This window comes from Python bivittatus, unplaced genomic scaffold (genome assembly GCF_059951505.1).
Source record: "Python bivittatus isolate LINGU-HERP-01145 unplaced genomic scaffold, Pbiv_v1 ctg000070_np1212, whole genome shotgun sequence".
In the NCBI taxonomy this organism is placed as follows: Eukaryota; Metazoa; Chordata; class Lepidosauria; order Squamata; family Pythonidae; genus Python; species Python bivittatus.
The window spans coordinates 6278317-6303288 of NW_028277034.1; the positions used below are offsets into that span (position 1 = coordinate 6278317).

At 37.4% G+C, this 24972-nt stretch overlaps 1 long non-coding RNA gene and 1 pseudogene across 1 annotated transcript; one reads left to right on the top strand and one right to left on the bottom strand.

Annotated features, from left to right (window-relative positions):
* The window catches only part of LOC148216831 (uncharacterized), a 251190-nt pseudogene that overhangs the window by 158224 nt on the left and 67994 nt on the right, over window positions 1-24972 (top strand).
* On the bottom strand, window positions 11122-20505 carry LOC148216832 (uncharacterized). Its single transcript, XR_015794653.1, has 3 exons — window positions 19116-20505; window positions 15912-16116; window positions 11122-14702 (listed from the first exon to the last, which is right to left on the bottom strand). It is a non-coding gene; the product is annotated as an uncharacterized LOC148216832 (long non-coding RNA).

The window sequence follows — 24972 nt, forward strand, 5'->3', positions numbered from 1 at the left end:
CAATCCTTCAAAGGCACAGAAAGCTTGTTACATTACCTTTGGAGGGAGGTAGCCAATGGTCCTGTCACATAGATGGTGTTCTGGTGTTTACAAAATATTTTAATAAGCCTTTACCTTGTACCATTCAGTTTGCTACTTAGCTTCCCAAGACCACTTTGAAGCAGATAATGTTACCTATACTTAGCTACCCAAGGTGGCTTTGGGGACATGCACTATTCATTTAAAAGAAGAAATGTTAAACTGACATCCAAAACTCTAGGTAAGACCTTGTGGTTGTAAGATGTTGTATTTTGGATGTATTTGCAAATCAGGTAGCATCTGTATTTAGTATAAGCTTGTATGTCTGCCATATTGTAAAATACATCTTTTTGAAGGACTTTTCAGCTTTTTAATTTTATAATTGCCTTATGAGATGTACAAAACACATAGGTGATTATTTCATCTTTAGATATAACTTTCTAAATCTATACACATGTTCTGAGAAGATTTTAGATATCAGAAGAAACCAAGTAAGACTTTCAATGATCTAAGATCTTTGCATGCCCGTGCTAGTCAACAACAGTTCCAAAATTTCATTTTTTAGAAGTTATTGCTGGTATATTAGATAGATAGAAAGATAGATAGATAGATAGATAGATAGATAGATAGATAGATAGATAGACAGACAGACAGACAGACAGACAGACAGACAGACAGACAGACACAGACAGACAGACAGACAGACAGACAGACTTGTGTGTGTGTGTGTGCATGTGATTTAAAATCAGGATGGTGGGAAAATGATTTATTGCTCTCACATTCAGAATAAAAAGCAAGGCTTTGGGTTCCCTGAGGCCACATACTTGATAATAGTTAATAGTGCATTCTACCTTCAATGGGCAGTAAAAATTGTTCTGAACCATTGATTTTAATGTAGTATTGTGATTTGTTAGCTGCAAATGTCAAAATGTATGGTCTGTGGGCTTTTGCTGATTTCTTTTTAGCTTTATATTTGTACTAGGTGAATAAATAAAATAGCAAAGATCTGTAACAAGTACTCAGAACTGCATGAGATGCTAAGGAAAGGCAATCTTACATCTTCCTTGCTGTCAAGGAAAAAGCAAGTTTGTTCCAGGTTTATAGTGAAGAAGGTGTGCTGATTATTAATACCCCATCTTCTATGGTGGAAAGATGACCACCTGATTCTTAGCTTCCTAAGCCCCCCAAGTCCATGCATATGATCCAAGTTAAATATTTAATGGGGCATGTCCCTCAGTCTTTGGGTCCTAAAGCCTTGATATCATATCTAGAAAACCCTGATTAACATCTTGGTTCTTTTGGATATTCATCAATGACTCTACTCAAAATCACTTATCCATTCAGACTAATGCTAAAGCTGAATTTTCTATGCTGTTTAGCGGACATTGTAGGAGGAAAGCCATTGAATTTATGATAGCCAAAAATCAGAAAGAATCTGGTAGCACCTTTTAAGATGAACAAATGTTATTATAAACCATTAGCTTTCATGAACCTAGTAAACCAGGTATTGTCGAAGGCTTTCCTTGGGCACAGAGAGAACTGCTCCTGTCTGTGCTCCTGCACTCTGAAGATGCCGGTCACAGGTGCTGGCGAAATGTTAGGAAACAAAACTTCAAGAACACGGCCACACAGCCTGGAAGACCCACACCAGCCATCCTAGTAAACCAGGGTTCATTCTGTCCTCAATTCTATCCTCAAAACCCTCTCTTGTTCCTATATACTTTTATAGATGCAAAAGTACCCTTACTGTCATATTGTAGATAACTGAATTATAAAATACACTTGTTATTTTGTGGCAGAGATGGCAAATTTGTCCTTGGTCTGAAGAGCACTTGGAGCTATCAAAAAGAAGTAAATGGTGTATTATGCTATGCATGTGCTGCAATGAGATATTATTATCTTCTATATTCCTAATTTGATATTCTACTTGAGTTCAAATGCATTTTTTTTCACTGAGCTGTGCTAATGAAAGCAGAACACTACTTCTATTAAAAGAGGTTCAGGTACATGCAATGTGTCTGCAATGCATACCCAGCAGGTATCAACCTAATTCAGCTGGCAAGCCTGTACATATCTATTACAGGTAGTCCTTGACTTACAACCATAATTGGGACCAGAATTTTTGTTACTAAATGATGCAGTCATAAAGTACGATGTCATGTGGCCACATAGCTTACCAATGGCAATCTTGGGCAGTCCCGGTTGCTGTCATAACCCAAGATGTTCAGGTTGTTAAGTGGGAAGAGGCACAAGTCCCATGTAAGGAACATGCGGGTGCCACATGGGGTGGGGGAGGCCTGGGAGCACCAGCGCATGCCATGCACAACTTGGGGGATGGGGTGCTGCAGTGCAGTGTGAGCTCAGGAAGGCCAAGGAAAGAATACAGTGCAGATCAGGGCTTCTTGGTGTACTACAGCCCCAGAGCTGTGTTGCACCAAGAAGCCCCTTTGCACTATGCTTCTGGGCTGGGCTGGGTCTGGGCTTCATGTGATGCAAAGGGCTTCCTGGTGTGCCGCAGCTCTGGGGCTGCAAAAAGCAAAAAAGCCTGAGAGCTGTGGCAGCCCAGGAATCCCCTTTGCACTACATGAAGCCCAGCCCCAGAAAAAAGCAAAAAGTCCCACAGCTGCAGCATGCCAGGAATCCCCTTTGTGCTGCATGAAGCCCAGCCCAAATCTGGCCCAGCAGAAAAGCTGCAGCTGCAGCCCAGCCCCAGCCACAGTCACCCTCACCACCCTGCGCTCTGCTGCCCCAGCTGATCTTCACTGTCTTCTTGCTGCCACAGCTGACAAGGAATGCCCACCCTGGCCCTTTGTGACTCCGCTGCTGGCCATGTGAGGCCATCTTCCCCAGATCTCAGGAGGAAATCGCTGTGCTTGACCCTGGGAAGAAAGCCTCATGCAACCAGCAATTGCCTTGCAAAGGGCCAGGCCAGGCATGCTTGGTCAGCAGTGGGAGCAAGAATATAGTGAAGCTAGGACAGCAGGGGCCGTGGAGTGCAGGGGCCCAAAAGGGCATAGATGGGGGGGAGATAGATGGGTGTGGGGAGCTGAAGTGCCCCTGCGGTTGTAAGTGTGGGCAGGCTGCCAGGCACCCGAATTTTGGTCACGTGACCATGGGGGCACTGCAATGCCCTGAAGTTCAGGGACTGGTCCTAAGTCTCTTCATTCAGTGCTGTGGTAACTTCAAACAGTCCCTGAACGAATAGTCATAAGTCAAGGACTACCTGTATTTCCTCTGCATGAAGACACTTAAAGTTTGTCTATACATATTAATATCTCTTAACCTCAGGAACGTTTTTAGGACATTGCCATTTTCAGTCTTCATGAAAGCAAACTTGATCCAAGTCCTCTTTTGCATGGCAATATGGAACTGGAAACTGTAAAACCATTTTCTCAGTTGCCACCATCTATCCTGGAAATATTAAGGCTATTGTTTGTAGAACTGTAGTGACTGAAAGCATTTGGGCTTTCAGAACTCTTGTCTCTTAGACTGTTCATCTTATTTCTGCTCCCATCAATGTGAGAATTTAAGGTCAGTCATGATGAATGAATTGGACCTGCAATTGTTCCTTGATTTGACCCAGTTACTAGTAAAAAGAGGGCTAAATTAAAAAGTCCTTTAATTTAGGACTTTCATAGATGACCAAATGGAGAAATCATTTTGATTACATATAAGGTTAGGAGTGACTTGCAGTGACAAGAACAGATCATTTAGCAGCTATTGCCTAGTAGTTAACTTCTCCTCATGTCTACAATTCTCAAATGGAAATGAAATTATAGGCCCCATTTATGAACTATTGGAAGACCTACTACAAAATAGGCATTGGTAAGGAAATAGGGTGGGCTGGGGGACAATGGGTTCCTCTTATTGTCCCTAAACTGCTCCAAATTTTAGCCAAAAGTTTTCATGGACTTTCAGTCCTTGTCAGTAAAGTGGTAAAAAAAATGCCCCCTTACCTGTGGGCAAAATAATTATATAGCATACTGTTAGGAACTATAGTAACCCAAAGTACTTATGGAATAGAAATCAACTTTTAATACCAAAATGAATAAACTTGTTTCATTAAAATATAGTGGCTTTTAAATTAATATTCTGTTGATCACATAAGACAACTATGAGTGGCAACTCATATGAGTGATGTCTTGGGGTCAATCAAGTACAAATTTGATAATGTTTCAGAAAGCAGAACTCTTTTCCAGAGGCCAGATGAAAGAATTTCTAGAATGCCTCCTCTCCTTTAAATCTCAGTTCAGAAATCAAACTTCTGAAACAGAGTTATGATATTTGTTCATTTATGGTAGATGTTTTCTGTGCTTTTTAAAGACAGCTTCAATTCTTTTTGAGAAAGTGCAAATTTAAACGCACATTTTCTTAAACTTTGTTAAGCTACATGCTGTGCTATTTATGAATATTGAGACTAAGTGCTCTTTCCTACCCAAATTGTCCCTATTGTGAGAAGTTCTGCTTTGACATAATCTGTTCACTAAATAGAATAAGTTTTCAGTTGGACTGAAATGTGGGAAGCTAGGATCATGATGATGACAATTGTAAAATAGCAGAAAAAAGAAAAAGAAGGGAAGGGGTCTGAAGAACACAGCCAAATTCAAGCAAAGTTACATTAAAACCCATCATGACTCATATAGACTCTATAAGAGAGTTAATATGCACTTTAAAACCCTCCCATGAAATCGATGGAGCTTAAAAGGATTTAAATGTGCCTGGATTGTATCCATAAGTAGCTCCTGAAACATATTTTAAAGATAATATATTGTGATCTGCTCCAAAGTATATAGGAAGGCCCATTTCTTATTCCAAATCCAAATGGGAAACCAATTCTTTTGTCTAACTGAGGTTTGTCAATTTGCCAACCAGCAACGTTGCCTTAAAGAAAGTGGTACAATTATTTTAACATCTGTTATTTGGATGAATTTTTGGAAGAAGGGAAGGAGGTGATAATAACAGTCCTAAGCCATTACGACAGAAATGACTGATCCTGTAATGACAGCTTAGCAAGCTCCATCCTATTTAACTGGAAGAATTAAAGAGAATTATTTTTTTTAAAAAAATGTTTATATTAGTAAAGCATGCTATCTTTCTCAGCAACAAGACAATAACTTGTTGAAGAAAAACAGAGTCTTGTCTATTAGTTCATGACACAACATTCATAAGGGGAAGCAGGGCTTGTTTTGCTGAAATTGTGCATGCTAGATTCACTTAGGACACACAAATTTAAAATTTTAGCATAATACTATGGTGGACTTCATCTCAGTTGGAATGGTTTATTTCATACCATATGGGAGAGATCATATCAATTTACTATTAGAGAATTATAAATTAACATAATTTGATCATGCTGTATAATGATAATTGTAAAATAACTTTAAAATGATATCTAAGCAATTTGTCCTTGATTGTCAGTTTGTTGACATTAATTTTCTGGGGAAGAGACATATGTAGCCAAAAACACACACACACAAAAAGGTGTATAAACTTTTATGGTGACATCATGATGTCTTCCCTTGGGAGTATGGAAAGTCATAGAAGCTACAGAGCTCTGGAGACATGACTGTACAATGAAGACAGAACATTCACACACTGCTCACTCACATTCACATGCACATATCTACCCCTTGACCATTTTATAACTATTAAATGAAAGATCATACTCCACCCAGATCATTTCTTTGAAATTATCTTATTCATTGAAGTGAACTTCTGAAGCACATTTTTTTTTTATCTAACTGAATAAGAACTCATTAGAAATAACCTTTGCCTGATACATTGCAAATGGGTCTTAGCTCAGGGAGAGAATCTGCCCAGTTAGCTTAAGTGCTCATAAGCACCAAAGATCCTGGACTTTTGCTGCCTAATGAGGGACCATATAGTTGCCCTGATTTCTCTATTTTCCTTTAGTATTTTTTACCTGGGTCCAAAGAGTAGGTGGTGATAATCACCAGTTCATTTTTATCCATTTTCAGCAAAAAGTCCATAAAAGGTTTCCAGTCTTTTATGAAAGTAATTATAGTTCCTTTATGAGTGAACCTGAGAATAGGAAGCTAACCTGAGAAGAGATAGTAAAGTAAGTTTAATAGTTTAATAGTAAGAAGGCTTATTGAAAGAAATACATGGTAGGGATCAGCAAAGATTGCAATCTACCAGGAGGAGAGTCACAGAATGTTGATCCATATGTGCATGTCTGGGAAGAATGGCAGAAGGAAGATTCTGTAATTAGCAATCTCATAGACAAAGAATAAGAAAAGTGCAAGATCAACACAGAGTAAATCCCTAATCTTGTGTCTACAGCTGATTGGCCAGAGGATTGTGAGGTGCCCAAGAATTAGCACTACTGTAGTTATACTCCAAACAGGGTGTGACTCATTTGCTTGAAGTACCATGTGCAGGATAATTCTATAAAACTATAAATGCTGTTGGTGACACACTGTGGTGGAATGTTTGAATACCTGCAGAGAAGCACAGAGATGACCTCTGAGAAGGAATGTGGTAATGAGCAAAACATGAATTAAGCCTAGGAAAGGAAGAAGGCATTGGAAAGAAACTTAAAGTGACTCCACTTAACTCTCTTTGATATAAGAAGGGAAGGGAAAACATTGTCAAGCTTTCAAGATTGAAGTCAGCCCTTCAAGCAGACTCCAGAAGAAACTCTGTAACTCTACTGATACAGGCTACAGTAACAGATCTTAAAAGCCTAACAGCATTTTTACTTCCCTCCCTCTTCCCAACCTCCAGGATCCCTTCTGACCCTATGATTCTATGATTACAAAAGATCACTGTGAGTGTCTTTCAGGCAACTGGTGGAACACGGACTCTGGTAGCAACCAACCAAATTTCAAAACATTTTACACATGGGATCCATTCAGGTTTCTGTTAAGAGCTATCTATTCTCTCCATGCAACCTGTTACTTCAGAAAGAAGGAAAAGAATATCCAGAGAGGAATAGACCCCGTTGATCTTGCTGGGGTTATGTCTGCTTGTCTCAATACCACCTGCTTTGCAGTCTTCTGAAGATTATCTGTGAGGATAAGCAGCCCTTGTCAGAAAAAGGATTACTTTCTATGTACATGCACTGGAAACACTGAGGCAAATACTGTATATATGAAAGCAGATACAAAGTAAGGATAGAAAAGTCAATTCAAAGGAAGACTCTCAAGCAAATGTTTATTGAAACACACATCTCTTTTCACAAAGTAAGTCCCATGTTAATCGTCCTTGGATTCTATCTTCTGAATAGTGGAGCCTGATGGCTAGTAAAGCTGAAATAGATTAGTAACAAACAAATCTTGAGACCTTAACCAGCTTTAAAGTTAAGGTGCTTTCTGAAGTAAGTCATTTAGGCAGTAGTTTGAGTATCCTTTTTCCATTGCTTAATTTAGCCCCCACCCCATATAGACCAACTGGTTCAGCCTTTAATTCCTTTTTTAAAAAAAACTTAAGAAAAGGTATTTAATCTATTGCTATGTTAAAATCTTGGGGGTGAGGAGGAGCACTAGATAAATGGCCTGCAGAAATAAATTAATTGCTATGATTAAAATTGCTTATGAAAATGTGCTTGAAAACATTGTGCTTCCCAGCATGTTCATAATTAGCTGTGGTCACTGTTGTTAATAAGAATGTTTAAAATACAATAACTGCCATAAAATTAACTGACTCTTAGTTGGAAGCCTGCAGTGGAAAACAAGAGCTATGAAAATAATATGAGAAGTACAATAATCAAACACAAGGTTTTGTGAAAAAACATCAGAATGACTTCATGTATAAGTCCTATGTCTCAATTATATTTCTGGCACTCTTTAAAAGTGCATGTGGGTAAGCGTGATCTGGTGGGTAAGCACCATGTCCTTAGACATGTTAAATGTTTTTGATGAATTTCTTCTGAGATAAAAAGAAAAGCTCTCCATGTAAGCTTTTTCCCCAGAGTTCTTGCCTTAAGCATAAACGTATGGACAGATGTCTAACAATATACTTATTAATCTTAGCTTAATCATAATCCTGATTTTATTTTATTTTTTAATGGAGGGTTCCTGGCAATATTCAGTTTGAATCTCTGTTTAAGGCTAATCATGAATAAGTCATCCAGTAAGCTGATTTAAAGAATAAATATAATGATCTAAGACTAATGCTGAATGAGATCTGAGATCTACCCATGCTACATTATCCCTTTCAGACAGTTTAACGTGATACTTCTGGAAAATCCATTAAAATAAAGCATAAAGCAATATTCCTTTCTGGTATTGTCTCCTAATAACTAATATTATTAGTCTCTGAATATAGAACTTCACTGTAGTTATCAGAGCTAAGAAACATGCTAATTCTTATACCATGTGTATGGGAACACGGTCATTCTAAGTGTTCCCATACACTTAGTGTATGGAAGTGTTAAAACAGGAAGGCAGGCAGGCAGGCAGGCAGGCAGGCAGGCAGGCAGGCAGGGCCTCTGCATGGAACACAAGAGACATTTTTGTTGAGAAAAGAAAGAAAAACTCAAATACCTCCCAGCCATTTTCAGAAGTACAGTTCAACAACCCTATGGAGTTGAATGAATTAAATATTTTTTCTTTAAAAATCCAGATATAGATCTTCCTGTAAATCAGGGGGCAAATGGATTCATCCTCAGATCCTTATTGGCTAATACATAGTACATACTCTTCACCTCAAGTAATATTTGCAAACAAGAAATTCAACAGTTAGTAGAAGCCAAATTAATTTGATTTTTAAGCCCTAACATCAGTCCTATGTCTAAGATAGTATCATCTGGGGAGCCTTTAAAAATAAATCACAGTATCTCAAATGTAGTCTTAAAGGGTTTGCTCCTGCTACAGAATATTAATGTTTCATAACAGACTACTATCCAAAACTTTATATATCATGGGATTTTTAGCATTATAATTTGTATGGCACTGAGCCAGACCAAACGCTAAGCTCCCAGAGATCACAGGCTCCCTTCTTGTTGGATCTGGTAAGAAGGATATGAATCCTGACACCCACATATGGCCAGACATAGAAATACAGAACTCTGAAGAGACCTTAAAGCAATGGAGTCCCAAGTGATAGCACATTGGGATGGAAATCCCCTTGCAACTTCCCCCTGAAAAGTCACTATAGGGAGAAATATATATTCAGAACATGGCTTCTCATTTGTCTACCGATCAACTATACTGCTTTAAAAAGGCTAGCCTTTTTAAAAATAGATATATATTTTCCTCTTATAAACCTGAGAGCAATATCTACAAGCCATATGGACTAAAGGCAATTTGCAGAAATGATAATTCTACATCATTAGATTCAGAGCAGTTGAACAGAATGTAAATGGGAAAAGCCAACTATGTATATGGCTGGAAAATGCCAGACAAAGGCAAATTCTCATTTAGAGGTGAGTAAATAATTCAAAACAGTATATCCACACTGGAGCAAGTACACATACTCTGCAAAGCAAGAGTTCATGTTTGCTATTTTATTTTCCTGAAAAAGTGTATCTCAGAAGAGAAATGCTGATTGTTGAAAGGCTCCAAATATCAGAGAAAGAATGGAAAGCAGAGATGCAAACACACTCAATTAGTTCACAAGGCAAGTGCACCTAAACAACTATGTTTATCAATTTGTTTTTTGTTTTTTTTCCAACATATAACTTATTTTTCTACTCACACCTTTTCTTGTATGATAATGTTTCACAGGGCAACAGCAGTAATATCACTTTCATTTTTGGTCATGTTCATTTACTCATAAGGTACTACTGGTACTTGGGTATAAAAATCCAATTTCTATAAACCGTATTTTCCTTCAAAGAAAATAAAAGGATTCTCCTCTCTACTCATCCCTAGGAAAATCATATATATTCAAATAGGCAATTTAAGGCCCCAGGCTGAATTAGAGCTTGAATCTCCATTGTTGAAAATTGATGGCCTAGTTTCCTGATTTTTTGAGATGGGATACATTAATAATAGACTTAGCATAGTTTAGAAAATAAAGAAGAAAACCAAACTCTCCATTAAAAAAATCCTGAAGCCAGCCAGTTTGGAATATCATTTTTTCTGTTTCAGCTCTTAGGCATAAAAAAAAAAAAAGTTAAGTGCAATTCCTTGCCGTCAGAATTTCCCAATCCTGACCTAGATGATCCCAGGCAATCAGGAGCTGTGTAGCAAATAATATGATGTACTTATCATGCAGCCAATCATAGTCTTCTGTACAAAGACATCACAGAATGGGTAAAGCCAATTGAGAGTGAAGTGAACAGACTTCATATATCAGTTAGTAGGTGATCTTAAGCACTAGAATCGCCTACTGGATAACCTTTGTGTACCGTGTTTTCTTTGAAAGCCCCTTTCAAAGTATCTTTTGAAAATGGCCCAAGGGATGTGTTTTTCCAGACTGCCAGAAATACGTTCAGAAAGCATTTATTTTTCTTTTATAAGAAAGTTTTATTTTATTATGCACTCCCAGGTTATCATTTTGAAAAGGAAATGCTTTTTTTTTTTTTTTTAATCTGCACTCAGTCGTTACCGACTCTGCAGTGACTGCTTGGACGAGTCCTTTGCAGTTTTCAAGGCAATTGTTTCGGAAGTGGTTTGCCAGAGCCTCCTTCCTAGAGCAGAGCCCAGCTGGCGAGCGCAGGAGGCGGGGTTTCCGTTGCTTCGCGCCCTTTTCAGGCGCGCATGGTTTTTCGCGCTTACCAGCAACTGCTCCCGACTCCTTTTTGCAAGGCGCCGCCAGCATTTTTCCTCCCACCGGAGTGAGAGTCCCCATTTATCTACTCACGTGAGTTTTCGACCTGTTGGGTTGACAGGAACTGGGGAGGAAACAGGAGCTCACCCTGTTTAACGCGAAGGCTGGACTCGAACCGCTGAAGTGTCGACCATTTCTGGCCAGCAACTTTCAGCGTCATTAAGCCGCTGCGCCACCGCGTCCCCTCAAGGAAATGCTTCCTGCAGGGTATTTCACACTAAGTTTGGATTTTATTTTAGTTTGCATACTAAGGTACCAAAATGGTGTTAACATCGTTCTTTACTAAAAGCTATTTTATTTCAACCGTGGCAACCTCATCCGTAACATATGACTTTCCTATGCTTTGCTCATATTTATGGTCCATATCTTACTAAAGCTTTGCCTGGCCAACTGGGAGCTACAAGCTACTGAGCTGGAACAAAGATCAATCTACAAAATGTCAAAATATAATGAGAAAAAGTGTAGGAAGAGACTGCATAGTTTGGCGAGATGGAACTGGTATATGAAGTCATTCACCTCTTACCCACTGCTTTGAATTTTCTTGACTCAGTAATGATGTTTCTGGTCCTTTTATTATTTGAACATGGCTTGGTGAACGATGTAAAATACAGTTTTGGTCTTAATCCAGTTATTTGTTGACTGGTGTCCATATCATAGAATGCATATTTTCAGTTGTCATTAACAGATATTTTCACCCCTACGGTAACAGCCAAAAAGAAATCCAAGTAGTTATTCAGTATCAGAAAACTGTATATTTCAATGTCACATTACTACCAATCCTAACATTCCAAACAGTTCTTTGGAATTCTTTCCTTCACTTTCCGGGTTCATGCATCAAGCTAATCCATAATAAAGGTTGTGTCTTATAAATTGTGTATTATAGATTAATGTTATGCACGAATGGTCACTTTGTTGTACAATAAACGATTGTTTAGCATAATGTTAATGTGTTAGCCCTTTGAGGTAGTCCAGACAAAAAGCACAACAATGAATATGAGTTCTATCTTTATTGTAAGGCTATATTTGTAGAATCTTGCAAGTCTGAAAGTATTTCTCCTCTCCTCTACTTTTATTGTCCAGAAAACTAGGGAGGGTCCATTCTGAAATGCTTCCCATGGCCCCCCATTTCTGTGGACTGAGATATCTTACATCCAGTTGTCCAGTCTGTGGCTCTTCCTTCTGTCTCCCAAGGTCATTCCCACATACCATTACAATGTGTGTACTCAGCCAAGAACATATTGTCTAGGAGCTGCTGTGCGGAAATACAACTTCAGCTACAAATATACCATATTTAAAAACAAATTCTTGAAATGAACAAAAATGAATTTAGCATGGAGGTATTCTTTAGCGTTCTTCTTGGAAGAATGCTCAAAAATATTATTTTATATATATTTAAATCTCTCTATATAATATCATAGCTATAGCTACAGATATGTCTATCTATGTACACAATTAGAAACAATTGTCAGATACAGTACTTCGAACTTCCAAGTCAGCTCCTATTTGGAGGAATTATTTTAACAGACTAGGAAAACCAAAAGATGCAAATAGGCAAAATGGTGATATCAGTTTCTGCTGCATGTGCTGGCAAATACCTCACTGAGAGCAACAGTTATGAAAAATAACAAACTCTTAATTCATCAAACAGAAGCATCTTTGGAGGGCTTCATAAAAGGTCTGCCTTTGTAGTGATCTGGCAGTCATGGGAGGTGGGGGGGATGTCTAAGTAAATGGTCAGAAGGGGACAAGGCAGACAATGAAAGCTGATTATTCTGGTATGTTATTGCCAATTTGGTAAAATGGTGTCTGGGTAGAACATTTTCATATGGCATTATAGCTTTTCAGTGGAGGAAAGCTAGCCTAGGTTTCTGATATGATAATTTTCTATACGCCATTATGTTTTGGTTTTGAAATGGACAAATTTAGGTGCTATATGTCTGTTTAGGCTTGAGGTAATGTATTTATGGCCCTCAACCTCTTTTTGTGAAGCCCTCAGATATTTGCAATTCTTTGGTCTTTCCATCCTAAAATATGTGAAGTGTCACTATTGAAAGGTTGCTGTGCCCCATCTTATTTGAATTGTAACTGAAAAGCATCTGTGCTTTCATAAGGGTCTGCCTTGTAAATTGTACGTGAGGCTGTAAATTCACAGTCTGCATGTTCTTTAGACTGAGTTATTTCCCTTTTTTGATGTTGCAACTGTCATTATGATGAGCAACACAAGTTATGTCCCATAACAAGTTATGTCCCATAACACAGACATAGGCTCTTTTTCCTTGAATTTAGTTGAGTACATTTATATTTAGTATATTCACCATTGGTGGCTGTGCAGACAATCCTTTTTTCATTCCTTCATTGAACACATTGAGGTGGAAATAGGATTGTTCTTCTGACTGGCAATGCCTCAAATTTGAAATGTCCACTGGCTATATATTCTGATGGCCACATGTCCAGCATCAAAGTTGAATGTTAACTTCTGTATCACAGCTAGTCTGTACAATAGGAGTCCAGAATAGCCAGAGTAACAATTGTACTATGGACCTATCCTATATGAAAATAGAATGTGAAATGTTCAGTAACACGGCCAGAAAATGTACTGACTCTACTGAAGAATCTTGGGTATTGTAGTTTGGTGAGAAAGCTATTAATTTAGAGATTTCTCACAACCTTCTCTTCCTATGTTTTTCTGGGAATAGTAAATTACTAAAGGAATATCAATTTTTGATGTAGATACAATTTTAGTTTTACCCAAGCACACCTGTGCATTTTATTGAGCTTGTGTAATTCCAGTATGGATTTCCATTTATCAGAGACATCAAACCACAAGATAAATAAAAGGAATTATTGTAGTTCTAATACAGTGCTGGATAAACAGCTCCATGTGGCCGGACTCCAACATCAGCACTTCATTTTAATGATAACTACAGTTCTGGTGTTCATTCTGAAATTCTTAAATGTATTTAACAACCTGTTTATGCTCGGAGAGTGTTGAGTTTATGAGGATAGCGAAATGAAGCAGATAAGTATATTATGTAAAACTGTATTCTGAAATGCTTATTCTAGCAGTTAGCATGCATCTGGAGTGAATTTGTAGACTGTTATGTAATGGCTCCATGCATACTAAATAAAGGATATTCATTTTAATTTGGAAATGCATGGATATATAGAAAACATAAAGAAGAAATCAATGAACCTCTCTCAATTTGAGCCTAGTTAAACAGACATTGCCATTTGGAATTCAACATTAGGATTACATTCTTCCAAATATCCCTTGTACACAGTTGATAAGGTATTCAAGCATGGATCAGCAGCAGTAACCATTAAAATTTTAATCTGATATGTATATTAAAACTTTAACTCACCTCGTGGCCTAATTTTTTTCTCTTCCTTCAAACCTCATTCTTGGGTAAACACCAAACTAGTACGAGGAACCAACTTTTTCTACTTAGCTAACGCATCTGTTACATCTGTGGTTGTATTACTTTCTTTGCCAGATCATATTTTAGTTGGCAATAGTGTAGTAACCAATTTTTTTATGGATCAAAAGGACACACTTGTTATGCCTCTATTCATGTGCCAACAATCATCTCCATTACGCAAGGCTGATCGTTATTGTCTCTATACACCTGCTATGGGCTATATCCACTGAGTTAACAGTAGCCTATTTCCTACTCATTGAATAGCCAAAGGGATTTTGTTCTGTTGGTTTAAAATATCTCTGAATATAACTCTGGTGAGACATTGTCCTAGCATTAATAAACATTGTGTGAACAGAGACCCATTTCCATTGCATGCTTTTGGGATGCATTTCTCCTTCTTCCTGTTCTTCATGTGTTGTAGGGAAGTCTGAAGTTGAAAACCTGCTTTCCAAGTATAAGTCACAATGTCACTCTCAGCCCTTGTGATATATAGGCATCCAGTAGACTCTTGGCTTCATATCTTTCACCCTGGACAAATGGATGTAAGCACACAGTCACCCACAACAATCAAGCCCCTTGTAGCAGACTCTATCTCAAAAAGTTACTTTCTTGTACAGTTAGTCACATTTTAAAACTGGCCTGCATAACTGTGATATATAATATGTCTAATATACATCACCCACAATCTACCTCTTGACAGAAAGAGAGAATAATTTCATGTATAAGCTCTGAGCATGATTTCTAAATACACAAAACTGTGGTCAGGAAACCCAAATAATGCAGAAAAAGAGCTAATGTGGTGTAGTGAATAAGATGTTGGACTGGCACTGGGGAGACCCAGGATCTAGCCCAGTCTTCTCTACAAAACACTCACTGGTGACTTTGGACCAGTTATCATCTCGCAGTTGTGGGGGGAAAAGGAAGAGGGGACCACTATATATGTTGTCTTTTGTTCTTGAAGGAACAGTGGTATATAAACCTAATAAATGATTTAAATAATCATCATCATAATATTACAAACAGGTAGAAAATGTACATTTGGTACATTCATGTTTTCCCTACCATTCTCTGGTCTTCATTTAGTTATGTTAATTGACTGTAAATTCAGACATTAATCCAGAATACATATATACAGATATATGTATGTATGTACAGTATGTATGTATGTATGTATGTATGTAGGTATGTAGGTAGGTAGATAGGTAGGTAGGTAGGTAGGTAGATACAGTAGATAGATAGATAGATAGATAGATAGATAGATAGATAGATAGATAGATAGATAGATAGATAGATAGTGTGTGTGTGTGTGTGTAAACCTACAGATGTACTCACACAGACTGAGCCACAGATCAATAAGGCAACCCCCTGCCAATAACATTTTACTCCAAGATTGGATTAAAACAAGCTGCTTTTCACATTGGCGCTGTAAAGATGAAGTAAAAGCATTGCAAGAATGGGGTACTTGGAGAAAGTTGTACCTTCTCCTTTTGGAACTTTTAAAACTTTTAGACATTTAGACAGCAGCAATGTGAGGACTCAGTAGTGATATGAGTAGAAAAATTACAATCTCATATAGTGCGGGACTGAAAACTGCATTTTTTCTTCTCCTTGCCCCCCCCGCCCCAAAAAGGTTTCTATTTTCCTCCCTCTTTCATCGCAGCCCATTTTAAGACTTCTTTTGAATTTCTTTTTGGTAGAATTTTTGAGTGCATCATCTCCTTTCTCTTTCTCACTTACCATATTTCCAGCTGGTATCATACAGTAATTCAGTATATTTAGGTAGTCCATCTCCAGGATCCTCTGTTTGAGTGCTGTGATTGTCTGCTCATAGCTGGAAGTTAGAAGTACTTCAGGAGAGGATAGATGGTTACAATAATTTTTCAACCATTCCTCCTATCCCAAAAGACCACTAGTTATCAACCACAGAAAAAGGGTCCAATCCCTGTGGATAAAAAAATAAATAAATAACTTTAACCAAAATTTAAAGTTAATAAGTCATGCCCCCATCTCCAACTTGGTTAAATCCACCTCAGCATGGAAAGACCTAACCATGAAGACTCAATCTTACTGATGAGACTAATTATTAAGTGGTCTCATTAGGGCCATTTGCAGTGGTTTCCTCAAAAATTTAGATTAAACAGCTTCCTACGTATAAAATCAATTCAGAGGCTTATATAGACACTATGCAGGCATTTTAGCCTTAAATAGTTTTCTCAAAACTGGAACATCTTGGCTCCTCTGGTGTGAAAAAAAAAGAAAAGAAAAAGAAAAGAATATAGGAAGATTTCTGAGAGCTTCAAGATAGATATATGGGGGACGTTTGCCTGAGAGGTAAGGAGAGTTTCCAAGTACATGGTTAAGTTAATTCCCAGGAATGCTCTAAACTAACTTGTTTAAAGGTCATTATCTTTGTTTTACCAAAGTGAATCTGCAGCAAATGATCTTTGGAAAAGAGGACTACTATCTCTGTTGATGACTGTGATACAGTTACCATGTCATCTGCATAATAATAGCTATCTTTTTTCCTCCCAATTTTGGGGTGTGATGGTCTACTTTACTTTTATATCCCATCATGGAATTGTGCAGACAATTAAATAATAATTGGACAAGGCATTGCCCAATTAATACAGGCATTAAATAATAATTGGGCAAGAATGCATCGTTGCTTTCCCCTTCTCCTATTTGATATCCTTTACCAGAGATGTGGCTGAATTGCTTTTGGTGCTTGAATGTTTTAGCAGGTGCAAAAAACCTCAGGAATTTAGCAATAGGGTCACATAAGATTGTGGCATCATAAATCCCCTTTCATCCAAGACTGTCATACTACAGTGATAACTCTGTTTCCCCAAAGCATGCATCCAGGACACAGCACAGGAAGCCTGTACAGCTTGCCCGTGAGGCAGAAAACAGTTTTGATGTACAAGGGGAAATATGGAAATTATGAAGGGCAGCCTAGCAAGTTTTCTTACATTAAGAAGTTGGCATGCATACCCTATTAGTCTCGGGTGGTTTAGCATTGAATCTTGTTCTCAAATGGATAAAAGTGTGCAGACACTTCTGAATCAAAGCAGAATCAAAGAAAACAGCATCTAAGGCAATGCAGCAGCAGACACAGCTCATCAGCTTCTCCTGTATGACTCAGACAGATACAAGAAACTGCTGGCCAGGTTTCACTTGTCAATATAAGTTTGGTGCTCACGGCAATCCAATTCTTTTCTTTTCAAGTCAGTCTCCACCATAACAAGCCAGCTTGTCCAGCCTTGGTGATAAGATTAGAACTTTCTTCCACAAGTAGCCCCATTGATTTAATTGCCATGGGGTGGAGAAACTGGCTGGTTTTCAACAAGAGCTTGATAGATTTATGAGCAGCACTGTTTGTTGAGTTCCTAACCTGTGATTTTCCATCATCCACAGAGAGCTGGAAAGTCAACCTCCTGCCAAAGCAGACACAGACTTTTACATAGTATGGACCACTACAGACAAGTGTGGAATACAGAGGGAAAAGAAGGACTGATCATTAAGCAGATATTATTCTTTTTAGCCAGCAAAAGATTTCATAGCAATGGCATTTGGGTAAAAAGGTGATAGCATGGATATAACCAGTTTGGTGTAGTGGTTATGGCATCAGGCTAGAAACCAGGAGACCATGAGTTCTAGTCCCACCTAGGCACAAAGCCATCTGCGTGACCTTGGCTAGTCACTCTCTCTCAGCCCTAAGAGGGAGGCCATGGCAAACCACTTCTGAAAAACGTTGCCAAATAAACTGCAGGGACTTGTCCAGGCAGTTGCCAAGAGTCAACACTGATTCAAAGGTACCTCCTTCCCAAAAAACTCCAGAAGGTTGGGATACCCCAAAGGACAGCTTCAGAAGTATTGTTGAGGATTACAGAAGATATAAGATCACTGAAAATTGTGCCTTCCATCAACTGAGGAAGATTTAATTTATGTAAAGAGAAAGGTTTCTATCCTATTTCATACAGAATGGGATTCATATATTTAGTACACTTTCTGCCCTATTTTAGAGAAACCTGCAAAGATTCTGAGGCACATCAGATTTGAAAAAGCCGAGAGATTCATAGCTAAATAAGTAAAGTGATTCCAGTGATAATGATTCACTTTAAAAATGCTACCTTGTCTGAAGAAATTAGTCCTGGATGCCTGCATATGCAGACCCCATCACATTAATATTTTTTTGCATTTGCCAAAGGTAATGTTTCAGCTTATTCTCAGCACAACAGTTATATCAGATGAGGCAGAAGCATCTCTTCCTTGGCAACCTCTTTGTGTCCTTTTACTTTCTCTCTAAGCAAGCTAAAATGTGTATTGCTATAGGAAGAATGACAAAGATGCTAAATGGACAAGCATCTAATGACATATAAGAGAATAGACTGTACTGTACCCAGTTTCAAGATGTCACATGTAGCATATCCATGCTGCACCCTAAAGGACTGCCATCCTGTACTCATGCCAGCTTGACTATAAGCTGGACCAAGAAAATTCATTCTGTGCTGTTTTGGCAGAAGCTTGAAAGATATTCAGTTGAGACTACCATATCCACTCACTGGGCAATTCCCCTGCTGCTGTGTTCTCCTGAATTTCTGTTCCAGGAAACAAACTGCCAATCACTTTCCTTTCTGTGGACATGTCTTTCTGAACACACATATAAATTTATTAAATTATAAATATATTTTATAGTACCTTTAAAGTAAATTTATATATATTAAGTCAAAGCATCATAGCATTAAAATACATATATGTAGAGGTACAACAACCAGCTTTAAATAAAATGTCCTTTTTTGCATTTTACGTGCTGTAGCACCTGTTAAAGAAGGCCTTTCTCACAAACATAACACTTGTCTGACATGCAGAATGTCCCTGGTTCAAAACCAACCTTCCTTCCTCCTATCATTATTACTATTTTTCTTCTCCTGAGCTACTTACTTTTCTCTTGAGCTTCTTTAAAAAAATAAGTCCACCCATGTACTATTATACCATTTTTTCAGTCCCCATTGCCTAATTAAAAAGAAAAAAAGTCCATCAGAATAGTAGCTCACTCAAGGAAAAATAATAATAACTTAAAACAAACAAACATAAAACAGTTTCAATCCATGAATGTTCTATGTGTCAGGCAAGTATTACTAATTATTATGCTAAAGATAAAAACCTGCTATAACAGGCATAAAAAGTTTTACTCAGGAAAATGGAATGAAGGAGCATTTGTAACTTTGTTAAGTAGATAATCAAAATGCAGATGCTGGCCTAGAAGAAATTAAAACATACCAGGCAATCCAGATTGCAATGTTTGTGGTGATAGAAGCGGAAAAAGACTTCTCTGGAAGCAGCATAGAAAAATGCACCTGAAGGTCACCTCCGTGATGGGCAAGTACAAGATGACACTTATTCCTGACTTCCAAAATTGCCTGGTGACCTGTACTGTTGATGGGCAATCTGGTTGATAAGCTCAGAGTCAGGAAAATCCTAAAGTGGGCTAAAGCGTTGCCATAATATATGGAAACCTACATATATGGTGAAATAGTGATAACTTACATTGCTGATCATCAAGCTGCTGCAAGAAATGGTGAAGGAAATATTATTCCCCTCCCCAAGGGCTTTGTATTTTCAGTTCTGCTGAGAAGGCAAAGATATTTAGCATAGGAATTAAGTGAGAGCCAAAGTTTCTCAGTGTAGAGGTATCAACTATGTCAACAACTAAAAGTTGTGTACCACAAGGGCACAACAAAATTTTTCTTAAACCATGAGAAGGGTGGTGAACAAACACTGGAATTAAATTACAGTGGGTATAAGAATGGATTCATTTTGACAGAGGGAAATCAATGGTTTTAAGTGGGTTTATCCTAGTATTCAATAAAGAATACTACTTTATCTACCCATACTATGTCATGGGTCTGGCAGACTTCAGCCTGCTTGGAGCCCAAGAATCTAGCCAAGCCAGGTGAGTATTCGTGAATTACTGCTGAATTCCTGTTAGTGAGCTTGCCAATTGGTTCTGAACACCAAAACTATAATTTATGAGTGTCCTGTTATGTTCAAAGTACATTATATCATGAACCTTGATATTAACTCGAACAAATGTTAGGTTATATCAAATCAGTATGTACATTAGTTTAAATAAGAAGTTCCATGACTGGTAAGTTCAGCTAGATACACCACACTGTTTAAGGATCCTGCTTAGTGGTTTAAAAACACTTTCTGAGAGAAGGTGCCATAAATAATATACACAAAGGCCAAGATGGTTTAATTATTTGTTTTAAATGAAGACTGTGGGTTATGTAACTTTGAAGTTAAGCATTTCAATTGATATTGAAAATAATATTCCTACATTCAGAACAAGTAAGAAAACAGAGCTGGAACTGAAAAAACAATTTATATTCTGTAATTGAGTTTTACCTTTTCAATGACACAAAAGTCAGCTGTGGCATTTCCAATTTTTGAACTGCTTAAGTAAACATTTCTCAGTTTTTCCAGCAGATTTGTAAATTAAAGATAATATAGTTTCAGTTACATTATGCAGTATCGCTGATTTTATGTATGATCTTATATACCATTAATCTGGGATAAAGTTCTGTTGAACAAATTAAGATTTCTAAATTGTAAGATACATAGGACTGATTATTAATTTTATGGAGGTCCTCTATATCAAGTAACTGTAACTGAGGTTATGTATGTATATAATACATAAGAAGTGTATAATACTTTTTGAATGTTTAATTTAGGTTCACTCTAAGCTACAGTTTGCTTAATAATATTTATTGAGTAGATTACTGTTGTCTATATTCAGACATTTTATTACTCATAAATTATGGTTCAAATACAAAGTCTAGTCTCATATGCAGTATGCTAAACCCAAATCAAACAAATTATACTATGTCATAGAGTGATGTGTTTGGCTTGGCTATTACAATGTTAATTAGCAAATCATTTAAACAAAAATCAGGGAAATGAATATATCATTATTGCAACTGAACAATTTATCTCACAGAAGCTGTATTCTTGGCAGTGGCTAATAGGAAAAAGTCCGAGGCTATCCTCAGCTTAGCTTGAGATGATTTCAGGCTCTGGATGAGAAAAGGTTTTAGTCTTCACAAACTTGCGCAGCTAAATAGATGTTTTTAGAAAAACTAAGCAGGGCCAGTATTGGTTATTACTTAGATGGGAGACTACCTGAAAATACCAAGACTAAATTGAAAAATTGCAAATTCAACCAGGAAGAAGATAATGGCAAACCATTTCCATATTATTGCTCTAAAAACTATGCAAGTATGTCCATGAAGATACCAAGAGTTGAATTTGACTAAAAGGACAATTATTTTTAGTTTATAAAACTAGTCTTGTAGCATGGTCTCACCTTGCTCATGCTTGGATCCCCAACAACAATTCCTATCACTCTCAGGTCTCAAACACCCTCCCACTCCAGATATAAATGTCACTGGAACAACCTGGAACAGTTAGACTAGCAGAAAGGAAGAACAGCTAAATAATGCAGGTTGGGAACACCAGCTAGCTGGACAATAACCACTGCACAATTATGTAAATCTAAGCTGGAAAGACATGTAGAGTGAATTAATGGAAGCAATTTAGTTTCACTTGCAACTTGTCTTTTAGAAATCTCATGCTTGTTTATTATTCTTAAAAAAAATCCATTCAGTTGTGTCCGATTCTTGAAGGCTGCCTGGACTAGTCCCTCCAGTTTCCTTGGCAAGGCTTTTTAGGAGTGGTTTGCCATTGCTTGCTTCCAAGGGCTGAGAGAAAGTGACTAGTTCAAGGTCATCCAGTTGGCTTTGTGCCTCAGGCGGGACTAGAACTCATGGTCTCTTGGTTTCTAGAATGATGCCTTAACCACTACACCAAACTGGCTCTCACTTGATTATTAAATAGTAGCATATGTCGTTTGAAACAAGGCAAATTAAATGAGAAAATTTTCCTGTGTTTGCAAATTCTAAAATCTAATACATGCATTCAGCTTTTTCTTACAATTCAACTTAAATCTCTGTGGGTACATAACATAAAGAAAACAGTATATAAGTTAAGTTATTTCTATGCCTTCCATTTTGCAAGTTAAGGAAGAATAACTTTGTCTATGAAAGAGATTGCAGAAAGTCAGACATTGACATTTAGAAATATATTCTTGGCTAAATTCCAGGCAAATGGTTTTATGAATATGAACTTTAAGGGTACACTTTAATGGTTTTGAAGCAGTTGATATTATGAAAAGTTACTCTTATTGGTATAAAGAACTCCAGTGGATGTTTAGGTTAAACAAACAAGTTTATGAAAAGGGAAATTTAAAATGAATATATTTATCTTGAAAGGTTTTTTTAAGCACTATTGCATGAACCAGTAGAGTGAAAGGACAACTGAGGCTTGAAATAATACTGGGTTAAGGAAATAGACAACCTGGTGTCATCTAATATCTGGATTCCCATCAGCCTTGACCAATATGACCAGTGACAAGGGACAAGCTGTAATTCAAAGAATCTGGGAGTTGGACAGTTCCTCTCCCTGATGTAAAATGTATTTGTGTATCCATTGATCTGCAATGTTTTTGCAGCTATTTATTACCATCACCCTTCTCTGTTTTCATTTTTGACTCAGTCCAAACAGACTACTCCACGATTCCATTTTATGTTCTTCAGGCAGGGAAAATGTAATTTTGGCAAAAACAGGATACCAAATGAGCAATATAGAGTTAAACTGATGGACCTATGAAGATCAAGATTCTGAGCTGCAGAAAGATAGTTGAGCTTAAGCCATTAAATCAATGCAATATATACTCCGATGAAATGATTGGTGACATTGGTCCCAACCATAATGACCTTCCAGAAGGCCCTTAAAACTTGGTTTTGTCATTGGGCCTGGGGATCCAATGGAAGTGTGAAGCCTGCTAAATGGTTATATTGTGTGTAAGCTTGGAATTCACTCTCCTGTGTTTTTTTGTTTATTGTAGTTTTTAACTCTTTTAATTGTATTTTTAATTGATTTGTTTTTTAATTGGGTTAGAGTTAGGTTAGAGTTTTTAATTATTTTTGATTGTTCATTTTTTGTTATTTGAATTATGTGCACTGCCCAGAGTCACAAGTGTGAGGTGGGTGGCTATATAAATTTAATAAATAAATTTTAAAAACACATGCACACACATAAATTGCAATAGGTGTAACTCTCTTCAATTTCATTTTCCATATGCCAATCTTTATCCTTGAAGATCTTGAATCTTAAAGAAATTAAACAAATCCATTCCAGGATAAATTTAAGACCTTTATTTGCTGTGAGATAGCTATAGAATAGCATGTGTGAATCAAGAGCTGTTGTTTCCATTGTCATCCTTCAAGAGCAAGCCATTACAGGCTGTCAGTCATGTGGGACAATTTGCCATGTTTTGTATGTGCTGTGTATTGCTTTATCTCATGGAAGCCTTTGCTAGTTTCGACATTTCTGTATTACTGTGTATCTACTGACAAATATGGAAGGAAGGGTTCACTCAGTGACCAAAGTACAAGTCTAGCCTTTGTAAAGCCCCAGTTCATTCCTTCATATCAGCAGCTGAATGATTTCTGGAAGCAAAGCTAAGAAATAATTCTGTCTTAGTTCTAAAAGAGACCCGTTGTCTTTCTAACATTGTTACTATTGTTATTGTTATGATGATGATGTTGTATGCTGTTCATCATAGTATGATGAAAGCCAATCAATCAGGGAGTAGGATGACCTCTTGGCCTGGTCTTCTCATTTAACCACTTGCTATTTTTTACTTTTAAAATATTCATTTATTTTCCCTTTTATTTGTCTTTTTGGTGCCTTGTTTTGTCTTCAGTGTTGTTACTCTTTGTTTTTATTATGACTATAGTCCTGAAAAGTTGGACACATCCAGATCTGTCTAGGCTTCTGAGAAGGCCTGGATATGATAATAGTAGTCTTCTGAAAAGCCTTGGGAGGTGGGCATTCTGCCTCAGGCTAACCAAAGGAACTTCCCTTAACACAGGGTTCCTCAACCTCAGCAACTTTAAGATGGGTGGACTTCAACTCCCAGAATTCCCCAGCCAGCCACGCTGCCTGGGAAATTCTGGGAGCTGAAGTCCACCCATCTTAAAATTGCTGAGGTTGAGGAACCCTGCCTTAACAGTTTAAAAATACATGCAGCCCTTCTACTACTGTAAATCCAGTTGCATACCTCTCTGAACATATATCTTAGAACTCATAACCTAGCCATTACAAAATTCACTGGAAAGTAGGAAATGTGTCATACAAAATGCAGACATGCAGATTCACACATATAATGGAAAAGAAAGAATGTGTAATGTTGATTTCCTTTTGATATGGGCATGTTTATGCTAAAAATATACTGTATAATATTATGTTGATTCCCTCTTAAATGGACAACTTATTACTATGAATCAGACAAAATCTATATAATTTCAGGATATAGCTTGCAGTTTAGTGCACTGTATTTGGGTTGCCTAGTGATGCTTGTCAGAGAACAGAAAGAAAAAAGAAAACAAGCCCTGCATTGTGTATTATACAGTAGAGAAATGTGTACATAAGGCATTACCTTCATAGCCTGGTATGTGCCATTCAAGCACATTCTTCATTAGTTACTCTTCAAGTGAACAGGAAGCCAACATCATTGCTATAACAACTGGAAAGATGAGCCCTGTCTACCGAGAAAATGCTGCATTATCTTCATGCTTTCGGTGTGTTCCATCATTACAAGTTTAGCCACGGTGCAATTAAGCATAACTATTACAGAAAATGCCATGCTTCCATTTCCATCAGAATAATTTCCATG